The sequence below is a fragment of the Patagioenas fasciata genome, chromosome 3 (genome assembly GCF_037038585.1).
Source record: "Patagioenas fasciata isolate bPatFas1 chromosome 3, bPatFas1.hap1, whole genome shotgun sequence".
NCBI classification, from domain to species: domain Eukaryota; kingdom Metazoa; phylum Chordata; class Aves; order Columbiformes; family Columbidae; genus Patagioenas; species Patagioenas fasciata.
In genome coordinates, this window is record NC_092522.1 from 40,185,756 (window position 1) to 40,191,755 (window position 6,000).

General features: G+C 46.7%; 1 protein-coding gene across 2 annotated transcripts in view; it reads right to left on the reverse strand.

Moving 5' to 3' along the window:
* The window catches only part of CDC42EP3 (CDC42 effector protein 3), a 28,712-nt gene extending 24,469 nt beyond the window's left edge, over positions 1-4,243 (reverse strand). Inside the window, exon 1 of one of the 2 annotated variants that reach the window (XM_065835913.2) lies at positions 4,090-4,243. The gene's annotated coding sequence lies outside the window, so the exon portion shown is untranslated. Of the gene's footprint in view, positions 1-3,576; positions 3,732-4,089 lie in introns of those variants that run through there. The other variant, XM_065835912.2, reaches the window with a different exon arrangement.
* Positions 4,244-6,000: the final 1,757 nt, after the last annotated feature.

The following is a 6,000-nucleotide window of genomic DNA, read 5'->3' on the forward strand; positions in this document are numbered from 1 at the left end:
AAAAGTAATTTGCAATACTGTTATACTTAACAAACATTTCAGTAAAATGGTCTCACATGAAAAGGTACTATGATCATGAAGTTAATTTAGTTTGATTATTCAGCTACCGCTTTCACATTTTCAGAGCTTTAGGTATTAAAAGGTGCTACTCCAATGCAGGCTCAGCCTGCAAATGGCCTGCAAATGGCTTATCTCCCCCTTAAAAAGCAAAACGAACAACACATGCAAAAAGGAGTAAAACAGATTCAACAGTTCACTAGCCTCTCAAAATAAAAATCTCACAGTTGCTTACAAAAATTACTAGCTGTGCTCTTGTGGACTTAACTAGTGGCATAACCATAAGGCAAACATTTATTCCTACACGCAACTATTTATTCCATAAATATCAATGAAATCCAAGTATAGGTATATTTATATCTTGCTACCCTAGCCAACTTTGTCCATTTGTGATCATCTCATTTTATCTTGGCAATGTGTTTTCTGAAGCTTTACTGCACCATGATTTAACTCTTCAGCTATGAGGAAGCTATTATAGTCATCTTGTCTGCCAGTTTCAGCTGCTCCTGTTATGCTCATCTCGCCAGCAGTCACCCTGCTGGATCAATATCTTTGCTCAATAACATTATGAATGCAAATACAGAACATTGTAAAATATTGTAAGCAATGCTTACGTTCATGAATGTTATTCAGAAATCTTTATTTACGTAGCACTAGAAACAGATTCTTTTTTTCAGCATGAACTTTACCTGAGCTTGTCCTTGGTAGCTGCACCTCATTCTGCCATCATGCTTCACACAAAAGCCTCCCCTGCGTAGGTGGTGCTCCTAATCTGCTCTCACTGCTCTACCCAGGCACTTCCATCAGCACCAGCTACCTACCTTTAGGGGCTCTAACTGCTCTGCAGTGAGAGGAAATCTATTTAGAACACCCCTCCGTCCAACACCTGACTACAGTTCTTCCCACATCCCCATTTAAGTTGAGACTTGAGTTTATTTGGGAAACTCACCTTGCTATGACACAAAGAAAATCAAAACAAAAAAACAGCCAACCACAGGATACACCTCCAACTGCCACTCCTGCAAGCACTGTACCTACAGCAGGGCTACACCTATTGGGCACAGACCACCCAATTAGTTCAGCTTTACCTCTGGTGGAGGGAGAGGCAGCCAGTTCTCCCCAAGATGGTTCAGATCTTGAGAAAATATATTTACTCTGCCTTGATCATGATAAGGAAAAAAAAAAAAAAAAGAAAAATAAGTGATGCCTTTTTGTTATGTTTGTGTTTTGATGTTTGTGGTGTTGCTTTGTGTGTGTGCGTGTTTGATTTTTTTTTTTTTGCCAAAAAGTAACATTTGCATGCAGAAGGGTGAAAGCTGTGGTGTCTTCCATCATTATGAAAGGCCTAAATGGGCACTAGGTGACTTGAACCACAGCAATTCTGTCAATGAGGGCAAGGAACAGCAGGAAGCATCACTGAGCCCCTGGGACACAACTCACTGGCAAGAAGCAAAGGAGAACTTGATGGCAAATTCTGCATAGCAGAGGGAATTTGTTTTTAAATGCCAGTTGCTTTTCATACCCCAAATTATTTCTCAAGACTCGGGCAGAGGACCAGAATTTCTTCTATAAGAAGTCATCTAGCTTAGAAGACCAAAGCAGCATACCTAATTACAAAAAGCTGAGAGCAAAACAAACTCTACCATGAACCATGGTTTAATTGGTTACAGTAAAGCTGATATAAGTGGTTTGGAACAGTTTTAGACGCCTCTTTGAAGTCAAAGTGACATTTAACCACAGCAGTCATATAAGGATGGTTCAGAGCTGCACTGCCTCAGGGAAAGAGTGGCTCTGGGCTGCCTCTTAGGTGATACCCATCTCTTTCCAATATTCCAGGCCACCTCCTGGTGACTCTGTCTGGTTTTACCCACCACAGAGGAGAGGCAGAACCACAGGGGTAGTTTCTGCAGCCTGATTTTCACTTCTGTGGATGCACAAGGTGCTCCTGAGAGAACAGTAACTGTGATTATCTTCAGTCTAAGGATGAGATAGGACCCATTGTTTCCTTCCCAGATACCGCTGGCTTATGCTGAGGACAAGAAAGTCATTCTCTTTAGTACTATCCTACCGATCAAAGAACCTGCTCAGTTTTTCTCCTCTGCATGCTGTAATATTAAAAAAAAAAAAAAAAAAAAAAGAGTTCAAAGCATGGAGTGCCTTGAATAGAGGAGCTTCCTCTTACTTTTCTGAATGCTTCTGCTGAAAGACTATTTTTAATATGCCATTGACCTAAGTAAATCTTAACACTAATGCTAAAAAAGGCTGGACCCTTTCAGTACAAGACACTTTAAAAATAAATCCTTGCGACAGTAATCACCTGCTGATACATGCTTTTATGTTTAGCCAGCTGCTGAGATGCCACATCTGTCACTTCTTGCTTCCAGAAACGTTCTTTCCTTTTCTGTATGGAAAGAAAAAATTCTGCTCCTGGAATTGCGCGGAGTATCATGATGCCTTTTTTGGTATCTCTGTCATTCCTCTAAACATCTGAACCACAGCACATGGATTATAAGATTTCTGGTACTGTGTGTCTTAAGAATTGTTCAGCTTTAGATTTTCATACCTTAAAGCCTTTGTTTTTTTTTCCCTACACTTTGCTGAACAATGTTACATACTTATAACCTATACGTAACTGAAAATAATGGTCTATGCGTGAGTAATTTAACTCCCAGGAGCTTTCCTTGCATCCCTCCCTCAAATATTTTTCAAAGGAAGGTAAGATCAGAATCATATTTTTTGCATTATACACTTCATAATGAGCCCTCTTCCTATTTTTAAAACATAACAACAATCTACAGTGACGCAAGTCCCAAATTAATTACTTCCTCTATTTTGGTTTCTTTTTAATTTCAACTGAAAATAAATCAAGTCCCTCTTATTAACCTCCCGCCCGCATTTCTTCATCAGCAACCTAATACAGATTTTAATTGACTTCCCGACCCCAGCCCTGCCGGACAGCCAGCATCGCACCGCTGCCCTTCTCCCGGCACCGCCCGTGCCCGCGGTGCCGCCCTAGCCCCAGCGGTGCCGCCCCAGCCCCAGCGGCGCACACCACTGCACGGGGATTTTGGAACCCCCGCGGAAAGGTGCCGAAAAAAGGGACATCCCGTACAAAAAATGCCCGCTCTGTTTCCTGGCGATGTAGGTGTGCCTTCTGCCTTCAAGGCAGGACAGAAAATCAGGTATGTCAAAATACGCAGGGAAGAAGATTTAAACCTGTTATAGGGATGAATTTCAGCTCGGAATTTCAGTGATGCAGAAACACCCCGAGACGGTCTTAGCAATGCGGTTGCTCCGGCATAAATCCCCCAGGCAGCCAAACACGAGGATTAATGGATACTCTCCCAGGCCACCCCGAAATGCCTGCCTTCCCTCCCAACCTTCTTCCCTGCCCTCCGAACTGCCGCGGTGCGGCTCCGCAGGGAAGAGGGGCCACGCCGCGCCCCTCGCCGCTCCCCGGCCCCGGAACCCAGCGGCGGCGAAGCTCCGCGCACACGCTGCCCCCGCTCCCCGACTCACAGCTCGGCCGGCTGCTCCCCCGCCGCTCCTCCTTCCCTCCCTAGCCACCTCCCTCCGGCCGGTGCGGAGCCGGGAGGGCAGCGGGGCCGCCCCTCCGCGGCTCAGGCCGTGCGCGGCACCTGCGAGCGCCCGTCAGTGCGCGGGCGGGCGGCGGCGCCCCGTGTGCCGGGGGCGCGGGGCCGCGGGCTGCGAGCGGGAGCCGCGGGGAGGCGGCGCTGCCGGAGGGGAGGGCGGGCTGCAGGGAAATCCTGGCACCGCGGAGCGCCGCCTGGGAGGCGGGCAGGGTAGGCGAGCAGCAACCACAGTAACAACAAAGGGGGTCTCTCCCCCTTTCCCCCCTTTTTTTTAAGCTCATTGCGGGAGTGGGGGCGTTACGGGGAGCGCCGGAAGGCCACCTCCCAGCCAGGCAGTGCCCCGCTGAGCCCTGGGGTGGGCAGCCTCCCCTGAGCACGGCCAGCTCGGAGAGGTGCTTAAAACCTCACCATTTTTCACCCAAACCCTCGTCCCCCTCACCTCCTCGGTGCCCCGCGCTGTCACGGGGGAGGCTTTCAGCTCGCTCTCCGCAGCAACGCCCGCCGCACTCATTCATTCTGCCTTTCCTCCATCATTTACGCGTTTTTAAGGAGCGCTCAGGCTTTCATGGCTCCACGGGCTGCAGGTAAATGGCAAATACTGCGAGAGCTGGCGAGGCGCGGGGGCGTCTTCTCCCGCCCAGCGGCGGGGCCAGACCGGAGTCTCGGCGCGGAGCATCCAGCATCGGCTCCGCGGGACCCGCCGGGGCTAAGAGCCCTTTAATGACAGATTTCAGGGCACCTGCCCATCTGTTTTATACAAGTGAAACTGCCTTGCCCAGAACGTGAAAGGTCTCAGAATAGCTGTTGGCAGTCCAGCAGATTGCTGACTACGAAGCCCATAAATATTGGACTGATGGTAAATTATTTTACAAGTTCCTTGGTTGATCCAGATAAAGACCCCGGGTTTGTTTCACTTCTCCCAGTGACATCCTCCCAGAGGTTTCTGTTGGCAGGTGCCTGAACTCAACACTCAGCATCTGACAGTTTTACCGAAGGGTCATTTTTTGAAATGTTACATTTGGCACTGCCATACAAGCACTGCATGTGCATTTATTGAAATATTCAGTGTGGTAAATACCTTACCCAGGCTAAGGTATTTTTATAAACATTTGCATGTTTTTCATTACATATGGCATTTTAAAGTAAGTGTAAACGGTGGATGCATTGTATATAAATGTATACTTAGTTTAAAATATGTTTACATACCCACATCTGGGTGAGAGAATTTTCCCCTTTGCCCTCTTTGCATTGTTAGCATTGGAGCACTTCAGTGCTAAAGCACTTTACCACGGGGCATTTGTATTTTCTTTTCTATGAACACAGTGCTCAAGTTCAGAGAACGCTTTCATTTCAAGGTGTTGAGACTGTAATATTCAGCATGCCTGGAGACTGCTGTGCCCTTACACATAGAGAGTGATGTCTCTGGGCAGAAAACATCAGGTCATACACAGCAGTTTATATCCTGATCCTGCTATTTGAAATAAAACTTATGCTGAAAATACTGCCCTTTCACACAAAATTTCTCGTTGCTGAAGTATTTTCAATTCTATGAAAATCCTTTTAGTGATTTGATCTACATAGCATGATTTTTTGTTTGTTTGGTTTGGTTTTGGTTTTGGTGGTTTGATTTGGTTTGGTTTGGTTTTTAAGCCCAAGCCCTCTACATGTCAGTTACAATAGCTGAGGGTGAAGCTGCTCGCTCTGTTGGAGCAAGGGCTTTGTGCCCACAGTCCCTCCCCATGCCCAGCGTGCAGACCCCGGCTGGGAACAGGCATTGGCCCAGCCGGGGGTTGGAGGGGGCAGCTCCACCGCTGCCCAAGAGAGTGGGTCAGCTCTGGGCCCCGGCCTCCGACAGTACTGAAGGCATGGCCAGAGACTGCACAGTTCTTGTAATTCTTAATTGCTATTGCAGAAGCCAAAGTAAATTTGAGAGCGGCCCAGAGGCTGCTCCCAGTTTATGCAAAAGGACAGACAGAGAAAACAGCTATTATAAAGTTTGTGTAAGCAAAAGAAAAAAGAATTCTGTAATAAAACATGGCTTCCTTGGATAAATTTCCAACATTGCAATTATTCCATTATTTATCCTGCATGAATGCACTCCACGCTACCTTTAATCTACCAACTCTACTCTCGAAAGTCTTGAGACTCTCATTTAGGAACCTAATTTAAGTGGTTTAAAATTTTTTAAAAGGGACACTGTAGGGATGACATTGCTCACACTTCTCTTTAGTTCAGAAGGGACATGCGTAGGCATGCATGTGTGCAGCTCCATGTGCTGGAGCTGAAGAAAATCTACACAACGGTTTCTTAGAACAAAACAAGCACACAGATTCATTTGCTATAATAACAG